This window comes from Aquarana catesbeiana, linkage group LG06 (genome assembly GCF_042186555.1).
Source record: "Aquarana catesbeiana isolate 2022-GZ linkage group LG06, ASM4218655v1, whole genome shotgun sequence".
NCBI lineage: Eukaryota > Metazoa > Chordata > Amphibia > Anura > Ranidae > Aquarana > Aquarana catesbeiana.
In genome coordinates, this window is record NC_133329.1 from 334,153,310 (window position 1) to 334,172,320 (window position 19,011).

The 19,011-nt window shown below is 45.5% G+C and overlaps 1 protein-coding gene across 1 annotated transcript in view; it reads left to right on the forward strand.

Annotated features, from left to right (window-relative positions):
• Nucleotides 1-1,588: 1,588 nt before the first annotated feature.
• The window catches only part of LOC141147786 (intelectin-1-like), a 175,154-nt gene continuing 157,731 nt past the window's right edge, over nt 1,589-19,011 (forward strand). Inside the window, exon 1 of the mRNA XM_073634965.1 lies at nt 1,589-1,724. The gene's annotated coding sequence lies outside the window, so the exon portion shown is untranslated. The remainder of the gene's footprint in view (nt 1,725-19,011) is intronic.

Sequence of the window (19,011 nt, forward strand, 5' to 3'; positions counted from 1 at the left end):
CAGACACTTTTAGACTACAGGCCATGACCTTGAAAGATAGGTTCCTGGAGAAGGGTTATAACTCTGTGGATTTAGATAATGAGATTGAAAGTGCTTGTGCAACAGACCGTCAGTCATTATTAGAGGATAGACCTAGACAAAAGAATGATGAATTCAAATGGTCCTTCTTGACATCTTTCTCCATGCAGCACAAGCATGTTAAGAAAATCTTTGAAAAGCACTGGGATGTTTTAAAAACAGATAAAGTCTTGGGATCTCTGTTGCCTAAGACTCCAAAGGTGGTGTTTAAGGGTGTTCCATCCCTCCGGAATAGGTTAGCACCTAATGTCATCAACCCACCAGAGAGACCATCCTTTTTCCACAACTTGATTGGATTTTATCCTTGTAAAAAGTGCTTGGTCTGTAAATTCAATACCTGTGGCAGAAGGGCTAGTCATAGTTTTTCTTCCACCGTGACCGGCCGTACTTACAAAATTAAACATTTCTGCATGTGTGCCACTACAGGAATAGTTTATCTTTTAACTTGCCCTTGTGGCAAGCAATATGTCGGCCGGACCATCAGATCTTTTACTACACGGGTTTCGGAACACATCAATCTCATTAAAGCGGGCAGTACTAATCACACTGTCCCTAGACACTACAGGGAGGTTCACGATCGGAATCCTGTGGGTAGTCAATTCCTCATTATACGATAGGTACGTGCCCCCTTGGCGGGGCGGGTCGATTCTTAGAGGTGTCTCGCGTTTAGAGACCTACTGGGTATATGAGTTGGGGTCCCATTTTCCACAGGGTATCAATGTGGAGTGGGACATCAACTCTTTTATTAACCAAGCTTGAATGTAAATATGATCTCTCTTATTGTCTAAATGACAAAGAATATTTTTTTTTACTATATAAGATGATTATATTATTGGTTGTCTTAATTTATGTCATGGAGTCCGGGATAATTACGGTTTAATTCAGAATGTAATTTTTGATATGTACGCTGTTGATGTCCCCCATTGGCAGTGTCCCTTTAATATTATGGTCCATGATTCTAATATTGATCACTAATTAACCTTATTAGAATGTCTTTGTATCACCTTTATAAGGTAATGTTATTGCAAGCATTAGCCTTGTGTAATAATTTTTATCCCCCTTTTTTTCTTTTTCTTTTCCAATCTGTTTTTATTTTAACACTAATGCCTTTTTTCAGTGCACTGATTTATTTCTCCTCTCTGCTGACACTTCGCCTCAGATTGAGGCTTGGTTTCCGCCTTATGGAGTGCAGTGGTATTACTTCCTCTCTGTGTGATGGGAAGTGCATCACATATGAAAGTGAGGCTTGAGGAGCAGGCTGGCTGAAAGGGAGGCTTGGCTAGCGCTCTGCCCAGTTCTAGGTAGATGGACTGATTCAGGGCACAGCTTACCGTTTTTTTGTACTTATTTTTCATTTTTAATCTTCTAATTTAGAAACATGAGATACATGGTTCTCTGCTTCATTAATTTGTTTTTAATATAACTATTCAATTAGTCATCTTATGACCCTGAAAACCGGAAGTGATTCTTACTTGTTGCACTTCCGGTTTGTAGACACTCCCAGTGGGGGTCATCTTCTGTTTATAGAGCGGTGAGGTGAGGGTGGTCCATACCCCAGATGACGGCTCCTTAGCTGAAACATGTCGAGTGGACCCCTCACGATCGCCGCTATTTGATATTTGAGCTCTGTTTCATTCTTCCAAAATGTGAGTCTGTTTTTTATTATTTTAATAAACTAGTGTTTTAAAACGTTTTTACGCTATGTGAGTTTTGTTTGCTCCTTGCATGGCATATGAAACTACACGTTTGGCTTATGCTGGATTACCTATGGGAGAGGAAGCCGTGCAGACCACCCCTTTTCTTTCCACCATCTGTTGATGACATCTGACAAGACGCATTTCCCAGAACCAGTGGTTATTATGCTTTTTTGACTTGTCTGGCGTACGCCATTTCAGGTCAATTCTTTCCGGTAAGCCTCCTCTACTCCTGAAGTTGGCCCCGGCACTGATGTACAATCTATGCACACTTGTGGTCTCCCTTCTGCCCACTCGCCAGATTTGGTGCGACTAAAATTCTGTGAATACCATCTGGCCATGCATCACCCCCTTTGAACTCTGTTGATGTTTTCTTCACTATTTTTCTACACATTTTTTATGGACTTCTAAAGTTTGATGTTTTTTATGTTTGGTGTCTGGCTCATGTAACCAGCACGGTTTTCTATTAATCACTGGCACATCTGATGATTAAGTATTATTGTGTATTTACTTTATATGTGATCAACACTGATTAATTATTTGACACTATCCATTTTATGGTCATACATTTTTTGGTAGTATTCACTATTTTTATATGTCTTTATTGTAATACACACGGCTGTGGATGTGATATATAGCGCCACACTTTTGTTTCTTTTGTGTTTTTTTTCTGCCTTGAGTCTATAGGTGTGTTGGCTGCTTTTCACTTTCTTTCTAAACGTAGCGCTGTACTTAATTTTTATTTTTGCTTTCTATAGAGAAAAGAAGATGCCTATTCCTAGCTTTACATCATCTGCTGATGCAGGGGGTAATTGTAAAGGTTCCGCACAAGGAAAGATTCAAGGGGTTTTACTAGGGTTGTCCCGATACCGATACTAGTATCGGTATCGGCACCGATACCGAGCATTTGCCCAAGTACTTGTACTCGGGCAAATGCTCCCGATGCTTCCCCCAATACCTGGAAGACAGCTGTGATCGGCGCGTGGGGGAGTTACAAGATTCTCCCCCAGTGGCTTTCAGCAGCTTTAGTGACACAGCGGTGATCGCTCACAGCTGACTGTCACTGCATCCTCCTCCGTGCCTCTCCGCTGTCCCCTCCGTTCTGCTCTCCTTATCTGTCCCCTGCGTTTTGCTCTCCTTATCTGTCCCCTCGTTCTGCTCTCCTTATCTGTCTCCCTCCATTCTCCCCCTCTGTTCCTCAGTCCCCCTCCTCCTTCCCTTGTGTATGGATAGAGTCAGCTGACTCTGTCCATTCACAATAACTGAAACATTGTAATCTCTTATGATTACGATGTGTCAGTTTATGAATGGAGAGAAGCTGCTGTCTTCTCTCCATTCATTCTCAGTGCAGCTGACGCTGCAGAGAAAGGGACTGGGGAATCTCTATCCTCTGTCTCTTTCTCTGTCTCAAGGGGGAGATATCAGAGGTCTGTTAAGACCCCTGATATCTCACCAAAGCCCCCCAAAAGGGCTGATTAAAAAAAAACAAAAAAAAAAAACAATAAAGAATAAAAAAAATATTATTGTAAAAAATAAAAGTTGATAATAAAAAAAAAAAAAAAAAAACACACCGTTCACCCCCCCCCCAAAAAAAAGCAAGCACTGTTAAAAAAAAAAAAACAAAAAAAAAAACCAAAAAACACTGTCACGTGACATTTAAAAAAAAAAGTATCGGTAATCGGTATCGGCGAGTACTTGAAAGAAAGTATCGGTACTTGTACTCGGTCCTAAAGAAGTGGTATCGGGACAACCCTAGGTTTTACTCAAACCTATTTACCGTGCCGAAACCAAGTTGGGAAGTAAGGCCCATTTTGGACCTCAAGGCTCTCAACTTCTTTGTAGACGTCCGATCCTTCCGCATGGAGTCGGTTCGTTCGATAATAAAGTCCCTGAGAAAGGGAGACTATTTAGCGTCCAGAGATATCAAGGACGCGTACCTTCATGTGCTGATCTTCGGTCCACATCAAAGGTTCTTACGCTTCACTGTAGAGGGCAGTCATTTCCAATTTGTGGCACTACCTTTTGGTCTGGCCACGGCCCCCAGGGTTTTCACAAAGATTCTGGCCCCGGTGTTGGCTTCCCTAAGGTCTCAGAAAGTCTCCGTAGTAGGATATCCGGACGATCTTCTAAGGGAATGTTCAAGCCCCATACTGGTTCAAGACGTGTCAAGAGCAGTACAGTTTTACAATGCTTAGGTTGGGTGCTAAATATGGACAAGTCAGCTCTTTGTCCGACCCAAGCCTTGGTGTATCTGGGTCTGGTCTTGGACACTGCTCAAGAAAGGGTGTTTCTTCCTCCCTTAAAGGTTGCCTCCATAGTGGAACTTGTACAGAAGGTGAAAAAAGAACTAACACCTTCTATTCGGCTGTGCATGAGGTTACTAGGCAAAATGGTGTCATCCTTCAGCGCAGTGCCATATGCACAGTTCCACTCCAGGGTGTTCCAGAACAGTATTCTAAAAGCCTGGGACAAGTCAGCTCGAACCCTGGATCAGCCTATGGTTCTATCTCCACAGGTTCTATGGAACCTCTCTTGGTGGTTATGAACCAGAAACTTGGAAAGAGGGAAATCTTTCCCACCGGTAGCCTGGAAGGTTGTAACCACGGACGCCAGTCTTCTCGGTTGGGGAGCAGTCCTAGAGGAAGCGTCTGTTTAGGGAATATGGTCCCAGACAGAAAGGACCCTGCCCATCAATCTATTGGAGATTCGGGCAGCTCGTCTAGTGCTGCGATTCTGGACATCCAGATTGCGGGGTCTTCCTGTCAGAGTCCAGTCCGACAACTCCACGGTAGTGGCATATATCAACCACGAGGGAGGTACCAGGAGTCGGGCAGCCCAAAGAGAGGTAGATCATATATTGACTTGGGCAGAAAAACATGTGCCGTTTCTGTTGGCAGTGTTTATTCCGGGGGTGGACAATTGGCAGGCGGATTTCCTAAGTCGCCAGAAATTGTTACCAGGGGAATGGTCCCTGCATCCCGAGGTTTTTCTACAGATCTGCCAAATACTGTGGGACCCCAGATGTGGATCTGCTGGCATCCAGATTCAATGCCAAACTGGACAAGTTTGTATCCAGGACCAAGGATCCGCTTGCTGTTGGGATAGACGCATTAGTAGTTCCTTGGGATCAGTATTCTCTGATATATGCTTTCCCTCCGATCCAAATTCTGCCGCACTTACTACGCAGAATACAGGAGGAACGAAAGCCGGTGATCCTAGTGGCCCCAGCGTGGCCCAGGAGATCATGGTACTCAGAGATTGTGAAGTTGGCAGTAGGGGACCATTGGTCCTTCCTTGCCGTCCAGATCTGTTGTCTCAAGTGCCCATATTCCATCCTTCTTTACGGTTGCTGAATTTGATGGCCTGGCTATTGAGACCAGAATATTGAAAGACCGTGGTATTATGGGTTCAGTCTTGTCTACTTTGATAAACGCTAGAAAGTCAGTTTCTAGAGTTATCTATTATAGAGTCTGGAAGTCATACATTTCTTGGTGTGAGAAAAGAAAATGGAACCCTCGTAGGTATACTATTGGAAGGGTTCTCCCCTTTCTGCAAGCAGGAGTAGACTTGCAGCTCGCATTAGGGACAATTAAAGGACAGATTTTGGCCTTATCGTTTTTTTCCAAAGACCAATTGCATCCCATTCTATGGTGCGAACCTTTGTCAAGGGTGTCACACTCTTGAGGCCGCCGGATAAACCACCTTTATGTCCCTGGGACCTAAATTTGGTACTGTCAGCCTTACAGAGTCAACCGTTTGAACCTATTAGGCATATTCCTTTTGTCCTATTGACCAGAAAATTTGTCTTTTTGGTGGCTATAACATCGGCTAGAAAGGTGTCAGAATTGGCCGCCCTTTCTTGCAAAGAGCTTTTTATGATTCTTCATCAGGACAGAGTGGTCATGTGCCCTCGTCCGGAATTTCTACCGAAGGTGGTTTCCAAATTTCATTTGAATCAGGATAACGGAAAATTGTATACTCACCTTTCCGTAATTTTCCTTTCCTGACGCCTCTCCATGGCAGCACACACTGGGTTGTGACTCCGCCCCCACAACCTGACAGGATTGGTTAGCTATAAATTTGAAGGGGAGACACCCCACTGCATTCTCTGTAAATATATCACCATAAAACGGGGTGGGAATCTGTGTGCTGCCATGGAGAGGCGTCAGGAAGGGAACACCGCTTGACCTCGTCTGTTTCCATGTGGAATGACCATGAGGGTATCCGTCTTCCTAAAAGGATTTGTAGCCTCCAGGTAGCTAATGATGGTTGTTTTAACATCCAGGGGATGAGTTTCACCTTGATCATTAGTAAAGGATGGTAAGACAATGTCTTGGTTGTAGTGGAGGGAAGTTGCTACCTTCGGGATGAAGTGGAATATGGCCCTAAACTAGTGATAGCATCTAAAGACAAATTAATTCAGGTTAAATTTATCCATAGGGTTTATCACACCCCTCAGAGTCTCCATCATATCTTCCCTGATAAAGACCCCCTATGCCCTAAATGTAAGGTTCAAATTGGAACGTTCTTTCATATGTTCTGGGAGTGCCCCATTATAGCGATATTTTGGTCTGTGATTTTTGGAGAAATTAATTCCAGGTTACAAATATCCATCCCAGCCTCGCCAGAGCTAGCTCTGTTGGGGGTTCATGATGACGAACAACGACCCTATCATCTTAAATTATTCATTTCTTATCTTCTTTTTTATGCCAAAAAGCAGATCCTAATGAAGTGGATTGACTCTTCCTCTCCGTCCATTGTAGCCTGGGAAGCACAGATTGAGGCAGCCATTCCCATGTATAAAATGACATATATTAACCGAGGCTGTCCATGAAAATTCGAAAAAGTATGGGCTCCGAGGCTATCCTCCTAATGGCATACAGTGTTTTGAGAATATTTTGCTTGTTGGGTGGGATGGTTTCTAGATGTGGGGGACAGCGGGGGTTTTTTATATATAGTATTGATATTCTTTTACGCTACCCTCTAATCTGTACACACTAACTTGATCGATGTAAAGGCATGTATATCTTCCATGAAGTGTTATGTACTGTCAGTCGGTATTTTGTATTTTTACCTTCTGTGACAATAAAGCATATCTGTTTTGTTAAAAAAAAAAGAGAGGCCCTGAAGTGGGAAGACCCTTTTACTTCCCCCCCAAAACAGAGAAAACTTTTCAAGCAGCTCAATAAGAAGCGACAATATTTTCCTTTTCTCTCTGAGCTGGGTGACATCATATCTGAGGAATGGAGCAAGATGGACAAAAAGAGTTCCATGTAATCAAAAGTCTTGAAACTGTATCCTTTTAAAGAGGAGGAAGTAAAACACCTTGAGTCAGCTCCTTTGGTGGATGCAGCACTTATGAGACTAGTAAGATATGTAACTCTTCCCTTAGAAGACACTGTATCATTTAAAGATGCCTTAGAAAGACGGATCGATTCAGATCTAAAAAGGATTAACCTGACGTCAGGAATGGCATGCAAGCCAATACTTGCGATAGCTGCAGTATCCAAAGCTATAGAATCTTGGTCTGACAATGTGGATGAGTTCCTAAGAGGTATCTCTGTTGAAACGGCTAAAGATTCTCCTATCCAGGAGATCAGGCTGGCGTCTGCCTTTCTTGGGGAGGCCTCTATTGATGTCATCCGCCTGATGTCCCGGGTTATGTTGGCGTCTGTTTCAGCACGTCGTGCCTTATGGCTCTGTCCATGGTTGGCGGATCCGGCTTCCAAACAAGCTTGGTGCCGAATTCCTTTTGAAGGTGATAGTGCCATAACCCCGGCCACAGGTTGTAAGTGTGGTTTCCTCCCTCAAGACCGATGCCTACAAAATCAGAAAGGCACTTTTCCTAGAAGACAAAATTCTGATCGCGCTAGGGAAGCGTGCAGCTACAGGCCTGGTCGGGAGTTTTTAAGGTCCTGGAAATCCAGGCAGTCCTCTTTCAAAAAACCCACAAAAGGTGGTTCCTCTGGCAACCAGGACTCCACTAAGTTCTTTTGAGATTGGGCCCGCTCAGGCATGCCAGGTGGGGGCTCGTCTTCGCCACATCAGGCATGTCTGGGCGGCCTCAATCTGGGATTACTGGACCGTCAAGACGGTCTCTTCCGGTCACAAGTGGGTCTTCAACAACGCCCCAAGACTCAGATTTGTTCCTACAACTCTTCCAGGTTCAGAAGAGAAAAGGCAGGTCCTGTTAACCTATGTGAATTGTTTATTGGATCAAGGCACAACCATCCCTGTTCCAGAAAACGAACGAGGCAAAGGCATGTATTCTCCTCTGTTCATGAAAGAATAGAAAAATGATACATGGAGACCAGTCATAGACTTAACCCATCTCAATTTCTTTATCCGGAAGGAAAAGTTCAAAATGGAATCCTTACTTACAATTCAACAGTCAGTACATCTGGGAGACTGGTTGATTTCAATCGATCTAAAAGATGCCTACTTTCCCGTGCCGGTGGCAACGGACTTCCAACAGTTCCTCCACTTTGCGGTAGGCGATCAGCATCTGCAATTCATGTGTCTACCCTTCGGTCTAACGACGTCACCTTGGGTCTTTTCCAAGGTCCTATTATCTGTTGTGGCTCTTCTTTGTGTCAAAGGGGTTCGTCTCCACCACTATCTAGACGACCTACTTTTCCTAGCTCGAAACAAAGACCAACTTTTAGAGCACAAGAGCTTAGTCATTTCCACCCTGCAAGAATTTGGGTGGCTCCTGAATCTAGAGAAGAGCCATCTAGAGCCAACACAATCCCTTGTGTTTCTAGGGGCTTACTTCAACACAATGGAAGGCACCTTCTCCCTTCTAGAGGAGAAGATTGGCGTGATTCGAGACAGAATACACGCAGCCCTTGCGTCATCTCACCTCTCCGCTCTCCAATGCCTGAAAGTAATTGACACAATGACAGCCACCATTCCTATGGTGAAGTGGGCCCAATGGCATACACGGCCCTTCCAAAAAGGGTTCCTTCAACAACGAGATTCTTCCAGCCAAATCCAGCGCATACACCTTACTCCAAAGATGAGAACGTCTCTCCTTTGGTGGCTTCAAGTGAAAAATCTGTGCAATCACCATTCAATCATTCCCATCTCATGGGTCACAATGACATTGGATGCCAGCAATCCAGGATGGGGTGCTCACTGCCTTTCAGAAGTGGCTCAGGGCAGATGGAATTCCCCTTCTCGAGGGATTGTCTCCAACATACTGGAGCTGAGGGCCGCCTTTCAGGCACTCCTGTCATTTCGCCATCTAATAATGAAATCATCAGTAATGTTAAGGTTGGACAATACAACCGCAGTGGCTTACATCAAGAAGCAAGGTGGAACTCGCAGTTGGTCCCTTGGTTCTCTCTGTTATCACTCCTCAGCTATCAAGACCCAGTTCCGCTACCGCTCAGGCTGGATCTACTGTCTCAAGGCACGACGTTACACCCGTGTCCATCCCGCCTACACCTCAGGGTGTGGTTCTTGAGAGGGGAAGGCTCGAAGCTCTAGGTTGTCCTGAAGAAGCTATTCCAACCCTTCTCAGTGCCAGAAGGAAAAGTACTAATAGGGTATATGAGCGTATATGGTCTAGATTCACTGTTCATATGTCTTCCATGTCGAATCCTTGTAGCTCTCCAACAGTACAAGACATACTGAGTTTTCTTCAATCAGAACTTGACTCGTCTTTAGCAGTCAGCTCACTAAGAGTTCAAGTGTCAGCCATCTCGGCCTTCACAGCAGTTTCATGGGCAAATCATGCTTTGGTCCTTCAGTTCTTTAAAGGAGCCATCAGGCTTAGACCTCAAAGAAGACCTAGGTTCCCCAAATGGGACCTCCCTCTTGTCTTGGATTTTCTCTCCAATCTCGGATCAGATCCTGACAAACCTCTTTCCACAAGAGACCTTACGCTCAAGACCACTTTCCTGGTAGCTGTGACTTCGGCCAAAAGAGTTTCAGAAATTAGAAATTTAGGTTCAGAGGAGCCTTTTCTGACTTTTTTCCCAGACAGGGCAGTGTTGATTCCCATGTTGGGGTCAAACCCTAAAGTGACCTCAGTCTTCCATGAAAACCAAGAGATTGTGCTTCCTATTTTTAAAACAGACAATCAGGGTGTTCATCCTCTTGATGTAGGCCATACTCTAAAACAGGCTTCTTTCAGACAAACAGAATTTCTCTTCGTCCTTCTCCATGGTAAAAACAAAGGAATGTGAGCTTCGGTCATATCAATTTCTTCCTGGATTGTGCAGACCATTCAGAGGGCATACAAGGCAAAGGGCTTGGCTCCTCCAGAGGCAGTGACGGCTCATTTGACCTGGAGTATCTTGACCTCTTTGGCAGCTTCTCGGTATGTCGCACCTGAAATCATTTGTAGAGCGGCCTCTTGTCATCCATTAATTTTGGTTTACAAGTATTGTCGGTTGACAATGTTAAATAAATTTTGGTTTCTTTGCTCAAACATTTTGCCCACCCGGGTGTGTTTGGCGAGTTATTTCCCACACGTATGCTGCCATGGAGCCTGTCAGGAAAACTGAAAATTTATATCAAAATACTTATCGTAATTTTCCTTTCCTGATAGGCTCCATGGTAGCAGGAGTCCCTCCCAAATGTCTGAAGTAGGCTAGTTATGGAACATGGATAGCAGCCTAGAGCATAGATTTATGGGAGAGGGGTCCTATTGGGTAGTTATGGAGGCGGGCCTAACCAACACATATGCTGCCATAGAGCCTATCAGGAAAGGAAAATTACGGTATTTGATATAAATTTTCCGTTTTCTCGTTTGTCTACCTCCAGGCCCTATTATGTAGCAAAAAGGAAATGGTGCCAAACTGCAAGCAACACACCATAAAGTAACACCCACTTTATTGACTATGCCCCCTTTTTGGCCACGGACTCTGTATCAATTAGTGGGCAGCACACTGAGACCCCTTTCACACTGAGGCAGTTTTCAGGCATTTTAGCACTAGAAATAGCACCTGTAAAATGCCTGAAAACTGCCTCCCATTCATTACAATGTGTGCTTTTACACCTGGGTGGTGTGCTTTCGGGAGGTCAGAAAAAGTCCTGTAAGCAACTTCTTTGGGGCGGTTTGGGAGCGCTGTATACAGCGCTCCCCAAAATGCGCCTGCCTATTGCAATAAATGGGAGGCGGCGCAACACAGGAGTCTTTAAACCTTTTTTTTGGGCTTAAAAGCACCCCGCTATCGGCCGCAAAAGTGCTGCTTGAACAATAGTAAAAAGTAAAAAACAAACAGTAAAGTGGCGCTAAAACGAGTGGTGCTTTCCCGCTAACAGCTGACACATTCAGTGTGAGAGCAGCCTGAGTTTATCACTTTTTTCTACTTATTCTCTTCAGGGGTTACTCCTAATAACTTTTCATTGTTATCAACTATGTATAACCAACAATCAAGCTTGCATCAGTGACATTTCCTGAGACAAAACTTTCATTGTTCTAAGCTTCCCAATCTGAGCTGCATTTGGAACCATGCACCCTGCCCCTTTCAGGACACTTTTTTTACAATTGCGGGGATGGGAAGGGGGTTGTGTCTTTTGAAGCACCGATTAGAGCCAGAGGCTCTAGGATTCAAAATAGGGTGGGTTTGGGGCACAGAGAGTGCTCCCCCATCCCACCCAATGTGTGACGATAGCAAATTAATTTTCGCTATTTTCACACTAAAGTTCCTCCCCGCCAATCAGGAGGCAGGTCTTGAGACCTGTTTCCCGATTGGCCAAAGCGTCAGGCTAACCTATTGGATGCCTAGCTTTGGAGGAACAGAGAGGAAACGTAAGAGGCCGTGGGAGGAGTGGACACCAGAGCCCTGCCCGCACCAGAAGAGAGGAGGAGAGAACGCCCCAGCCCTAGATCAGGTAGACTGGTGGGGAGTGATGTCTGTGAGTCCTGCGAGCAGGGTGGGGAGTACTGGGCTGGATGTCTTTCAATCCCGTGCCGCAGTTCGGGGGGTTGATGTCTTTCAATCCCGCCTCCCGGAAGGGGGGGTGCTTGTTTGCCGCCCCCCCAAAGGAAAACCCCACCAGCCACTACTGCTTTCAGATCCCAATATGAAATGTTTTTCTTGTTACTCTGCAACTTACAAAGCTTTATCTCGCATAGATATGTGTCGGGGCAATTCCTCAGTCTATATTTGCCTCTATAGCATATGCTCCCCGTAACATATCTGATCATTCCCTTCCTAATGTGGTTGTTATTATTTCTAACACCCATAAGATTAAGTTATGGAAAGTTAATCCCTTTTGGTTCACATTATTCCCAGAATCTGATCCCATACTCAGAGTTTCTAAAATGCAATCGAGGTACAGCTACGCCCACAGTGGTTTGGGATGCCCTAAAAGCTCATCTTACAAGATTCATTATTAAAAAGATTTCTGCTATTAAATCTAAAACCAAAGATTGGGAAAATCTTGTGCTCAGTAAGGCTGGTAAGGCAGAAGAGATGTACCTCACTAACCCTACAGTAGACTCTGAACATAAATGGTTAGAGCCCCAAGCCCTATATCAGCAAGTTTCCATTACAACAGCTGAAAATAAACGTTTTTTTCTTTATCGTACATCACGGGACACAGAGCACCATAATAATGACTATGTGGGTTATACGCTTACCTTTAGGTGATTGGACACTGGCAACCAATAGTAAGACGGTTCCTCCCATATAACCCCTCCTATACCGGAAGTACCTCAGTTTTTTCGCCAGTGTCTTGAAGGTGATGGTCATGGCTGTTGAAGCTCTTCAAATTTCTTCAAAAAAAATGTCCCACTGAGGGCCTTATAATCAGATCCATTCGGATGGCTTAACAAAGCTAAAGTGGATGGTACCCGAACCTCGGTTCAAGAACGAGGTATTGCTTGTAATGTGTCCTATATAGGCGCTGTACCCTTGTTACGTTGGTATTCCTGGTCAATCTTGCCCAAGGTAAACCAGAAAGGGTGCTTTACAGGTCCAGGGGTGTGGACCCCAATATATGGGGGACCCAGTCCCTGAAGGTCCTTAGAGGCGCTCCCCGCCGTGATGGGGGAAGATTGGGCCTGGTAAGACAGGCCCTGCTGCTTGGGATGGTGAGTACCCCCTTTGGGATTTATATATATATATATATATATATATATATATATATATATATATATATATATATATATATATAAAATTCCAAGAGGTTGCTGCACTTAAAAACTTCTTTGCTTTATTTCACAATGTCTTCAGGAGAGATTTACAAAGCAAGTATAATCCTTTCAAGCAGTATCAAAGGCAACAAATGCCTACACAGTTTCAGACATGAGTAGATTCAGACATGGATGGATGGATTACGTTTCGGGCTAGTCAGCTTACGCCCTTCATGAGATCCATTGAAGCACATCTGAAGGTTTCATTCCAATCATTCATTTAAATACAGATTTAGCGGCGCCTATTTTTTTGAATACTGGCATGCGTGAGTGTGTGCATGCACATGCGCGCCACGTGCCCGCCGCGTGCGTGCCGCCGGCGTGTGTGCACGCCCCTGGTGTGCGCCGTCTGTGTGCGCCGCTACTGTATGCATCGCAGATGCGCCACGGGTGTCAGGACAGCGCATGCTCCGTGCGGTGGGCGTGCCGCCGGTCGCTGATGCGCGCGCTCACTCTCAAGCTAATGCTTTATAGGCATGGGGCTCCTGGCACGTGTGTGGACAACACAGAGCGATAGTTGGGCACGTGAGTCTGGTGGTCTTGGACACAGTGGTAACAGGTTAAAGGCTGGTTATAGTTTGTGGGGAGTACTCCTTTTCTTCCTCGTGTGTAAGCTATGTCTTCCAGAAAACGAGGTATAGGGAACAAGGCAAGCACAAGGGTAAGAGTACCTCCTTTAGAAACAGGAGACCAACCCCATGCTGATGCAGCCTCAGTTTCTCCTGAAAGACCTATGGCATCTGGCCTGGCTGAGCCATTGCATTTGTCAGGCATAAGGGCCACTACTAATATACCTGCCTCGGCTTATGTTACAAAGGATTTGGCATCTGCCTTAGCGGGCCTTGAGGGCAAAATAGCTGGCATGATTGCCTCTGTAACACGGGCGGGAGGAAGCATAATAGATCTCCCTCCCCTGAGCCTGGGCCAAGTGAAGAGTCACTAGAGCACCAGGACTCTTTTATAGCCAGATGGGTCCAGGTGATCTGGAACCAGAATGGGCAGAAGATTTGGAAAAGGTGGTCATGAAGGACCGAGAGGAAGGAGAGGCTGAAGGATCCTCGGCTGAGGACTCTGGCTCTGAAGAGCCAATGTCAGCCTCCCATTCCCAAAAATTTGTTTATCCAATCTCTAATTGAGATGGTACGAATTGGGTTTAAGTTACCCCCGGTTCAGGAGTCTGCACTCTCCTGTTCTACTTTGGGATCTTTGCGACCTCAGCAAATTTCCCAAGCGTTCCCTTTGCATCCATTACTGGAGCAGGTGGTTTACGCGGACTGGGAGCACCCTGACAGGATATACTTACCTCCAAAAAGGTTTTCTGTCTTAAATCCTATGGAGGAGAAGTTCAGCAAGAAATGGGGCATACCTTTTGCCATATCTTCTGTAAATAAAAGTTTAACCTGTCCAGTGGATAATGCCCAGGTATTCAAGGTTCCGGCTGATAAAAAGCTAGAGTCCTTATTAAAGGCCTCCTTTTCAGTGGCTGGTGCAGCAGTTCAGCCAGCAGTTGCAGCTACTGGGATTTGCCAATCCCTAAAGAATCGCTTTAAAAGGTCGGTAAGGAACATACCTTGCCAGGAGGAATCTGCCGAGGAGTTATCAGAGATTCCTCATGCCTTATGTTTTGCAGTAGACGCATTAAAAGACTCAAGCCAACAGATGTCTCGTTTTGTGTTACTGTCGATTCATATGCGCAGAGTCTTGTGGCTAAAGAACTGGTCTGCTGAGACGCCATGCAAAAGGCTACTCACAGCTTTTCCATTCCATGGAGAGCGCTTGTTTGGCGAGGATCTGGATAAGTATATCCAAAAGATCTCTGGAGGAAAGAGTGCCCTGCTCCCTATTAAAAAGAAAGGGAAGCAACCCTCTTATAAAATTCCTAATGCTCCAGGACCTGGTGCTTCTTCTCCTAAGCGGTATCGACGGCCTCAGCCGTCTGGGTTTAAAAGACCCCAGGGTCAGAAGAAACCCTGGACCCAAAAGACACCCAAGCCCAACTCCAAGTCTACCTTGTGGAGGGGCGCCCCCGCTCTCACGGGTGGGGGGCAGGCTTCAGCTGTTTGGGGAGGCCTGGGAAGAACTGGTTCAAGACAGATGGGTCATTTCCACTGTAAAATACGGTTACAGAATAGAGTTCCGGGAGATCCCCCCGAATCGGTTTCTGTACTCAAGGGTTCCATCGGATCCAGAGAAAAGAAGATGCCAATTCCTAGCTTTACCCCATCTGCTGATGCAGGGGGTAATTGTAAAGGTTCCGCACAAGGAAAGATTCAAGGGATTTTACTCAAACCTATTTACCGTGCCGAAACCAAGTTGGGAAGTAAGGCCCATTTTGGACCTCAAGGCTCTCAACTTCTTTGTAGACGTCCGATCTTTCCGCATGGGGTCGGTTCGTTTGATAATAAAGTCCCTGAGAAAGGGAGACTATTTAGCGTCCAGAGATATCAAGGACGCGTACCTTCATGTGCTGATCTTCGGTCCACATCAAAGGTTCTTACGCTTCACTGTAGAGGGCAGTCATTTCCAATTTGTGGCACTACCTTTTGGTCTGGCCATGGCCCCCAGGGTTTTCACAAAGATTCTGGCCCCGGTGTTGGCTTCCCTAAGGTCTCAGAAAGTCTCCGTAGTAGGATATCTGGACAATCTTCTAAGGGAATGTTCTCGCCCCATACTGGTTCAAAACGTGTCAAGAACAGTACAGTTTTACAACGCCTAGGTTGGGTGCTAAATATGGACAAGTCAGCTCTTTGTCCGACCCAAGCCTTGGTGTATCTGGGTCTGGTCTTGGACACCGCCCAAGAAAGGGTGTTTCTTCCTCCCTTAAAGGTTGCCTCCATAGTGGAACTTGTACAGAAGGTGAAAAAAGAACTAACACCTTCTATTCGGCTGTGCATGAGGTTACTAGGCAAAATGGTGTCATCCTTCAGTGCAGTGCCATATGCACAGTTCCACTCCAGGGTGTTCCAGAACAGTATTCTAAAAGCCTGGGACAAGTCAGCTCGAACCCTGGATCAGCCTATGGTTCTATCTCCACAGGTTCTATGGAACCTCTCTTGGTGGTTATGAACCAGCAACTTGGAAAGAGGGAAATCTTTCCCACCGGTAACCTGGAAGGTCCTAACCACGGACGCCAGTCTTTTCGGTTGGGGAGCAGTCCTAGAGGAAGCGTCTGTTTAGGGAATATGGTCCCAGACAGAAAGGACCCTGCCCATCAATCTATTGGAGATTCGGGCAGCTCTTCTAGCTCTGCGATTCTGGACATCCAGATTGCGGGGTCTTCCTGTCAGAGTCCAGTCCAACAACTCCACGGTAGTGGCATATATCAACCACGAGCTAGGTCCCAGGAGTCGAGCAGCCCAAAGAGAGGTAGATCATATATTGACTTGGGCAGAAAAACATGTGCTGTTTCTGTCGGCAGTGTTTATTCCTGTGGTGGACAATTGGCAGGCGAATTTCCTAAGTCGCCAGAAATTGTTACCAGGGGAATGGTCCCTGCATCCCGAGGTTTTTCTACAGATCTGCCAATACTGGGGGACCCCAGATGTGGATCTGCTGGCATTCAGATTCAATGCCAAACTGGACAAGTTTGTATCCAGGACCAAGGATCCACTTGCTGTTGGGATAGACGCATTAGTAGTTCCTTGGGATCAGTATTCTCTGATATATGCTTTCCCTCCGATCCAAATTCTGCCGCACTTACTACGCAGAATACAGGAGGAACGAAAGCCGGTGATCCTAGTGGCCCCAGCGTGGCCCAGGAGATCATGGTACTCGGTGATTGTGAAGTTGGCAGTAGAGGACCCATTGGTCCTTCCTTGCCGTCCAGACCTGTTGTCTCAAGTGCCCACATTCCATCCTTCTTTATGGTTGCTGAATTTGATGGCCTGGCTATTGAGACCAGAATATTGAAAGACAGTGGTATTATGGGTTCAGTCTTGTCTACTTTGATAAATGCTAGAAAGTCAGTTTCTAGAGCTATCTATTATAGAGTCTGGAAGTCATACATTTCTTGGTGTGAGAAAAGAAAATGGAACCCTCGTAGGTATACGATTGGAAGGGCTCTCCCCTTTCTGCAAGCAGGAGTAGACTTGCAGCTCGCCCTTAGGGACAATTAAAGGACAGATTTCGGCCTTATCAGTTTTTTCCAAAGACCAATTGCATCCCATTCTATGGTGCGAACCTTTGTCAAGGGTGTAACACACTTGAGGCAGCCGGTTAAACCACCTTTATGTCCCTGGGACCTAAATTTGGTACTGTCAGCCTTACAGAATCAACCGTTTGAACCTATTAGGCATATTCCTTTTGTCCTATAGACCAGAAAATGTGTCTTTTTGGTGGCTATAACATCGCATAGAAGGGTGTCAGAATTGGCCGCCCTTTCTTGCAAAGAACTTTTTATGATTCTTCATCAGGACAGAGTGGTCATGTGCCCTCGTCCGGAATTTCTACCGAAGGTGGTTTCCAAATTTCATTTGAATCAGGATAACGGAAAATTGTATACTCACCTTTCCGTAATTTTCCTTTCCTGACGCCTCTCCATGTCAGCACACACTGGGTTGTGACTCCGCCCCCACAACCTGACAGGATTGATTAGCTATAAATTTGAAGGGGAGACACCCTGCTGCATTCTCTGTAAATATATCACCATAAAACGGGGTGGGAATCTGTGTGCTGCCATGGAGAGGCGTCAGGAAAGGTAAATTACGGAAAGGTGAGTATACAATTTTCCGTTTTCTTGACGCCTCCATGGCAGCACACACTGGGAAATAACTCGCCAGTCGGTTGGGTGCAAGAAAATAATATTTATTCCTTATAATGCAGAAGAATTGGCTCTAACAACAGATCTATTGAAGCCTGCCATAGCCAAGTGAGCAGAATCCACTCTATAGTGAGAAATGAAAGTGTGTCTGGAGGACCAAGTTGCTGCTTTGCAAATCGTCTCCGGTGAAACCCTGCAATACGCTGCCCAGGAAGTAGCCACTGCCCTGGTCGAGTGAGCCCTGATGCCTCCGGGAATTGCCAGATGATGCATGGAGTATGCCTTCTTGATGGACTTGACTAACCAGGAGGCGATAGTACGTGAAGTAGCCGCTTGACCTCGTCTGTTTCCATGTGGAATGACCATGAGGGTGTCCGTCTTCCTAAAAGGATTTGTAGCCTGCAGGTAACTAATGATGGTTGTTTTAACATCCAGGGGATGAGGTTCACCTTGATCATTAGTAAAGGATGGCAAGACAATGTCTTGGTTGTAGTGGAAGGAAATTGCTACCTTCGGGATGAAGTGGTCTGAAGGTCTTAGTACTACTTTATCAGGAAAGAATACTAAGTAAGGTTCAGATGCCATCAGTACTTGGATTTCAGATACCCTCTTTGCTGACGTAATTGCAATGAGAAAAGACAGTTTTAGAGTCAGATCCCACAGAGAGATTGATTCAGATGGAGTAAAAGGAGGATTGGTGAAGGTATCGAGAACTACTGAGAGATCCCATGATGGAAAAGCTGGTTTCTTGGGAGGTTTGATTTTCAGACAGGCTCTTGGGAATTGGATTACCAGCGAATGTAATGCCCATTTAGTGCCTGTTTTGGCCGACAAGGCGGATACTTGTACCTTAAGGGTACTTGAACTTAGACCTTTGTTGATTCCTGACTGGAGGAACTCTAGGATTTGAGAGGGTTCTGGAGCAATAGGATCCCATCCCTTCTGCTGTGCCATGGTAAAGAATTTGTTCCAAATTCTTGTATAGGTGGTGTTGGTGGTACTTTTCCTGGCTTGCATCAGAGTTGATATTACTTCCTGAGAGCAGCCTTGTTCCCTTAACCTAACCCTTTCAACTTCCATGCCGTCAGATGCAACTTCTCTGGAGCTGGGTGTAGAAATTGGCCTTGAAATAGCAAATCCGGAGTTACCGGAAGAAGGATTGGAGGTTGAAGGCTGAGCTGCAATAGGGTCGTGAACCATGGTCTTCTCGGCCAAAGAGGAATTACCGCGATTACCGTGGCTGAAGGTCTCCGAAGCCTGGACAGGAATCTCACAATTAACGGAGTTGGCGGGAATATGTACCCCAACTTGAAGTTCCATTGGTGAAT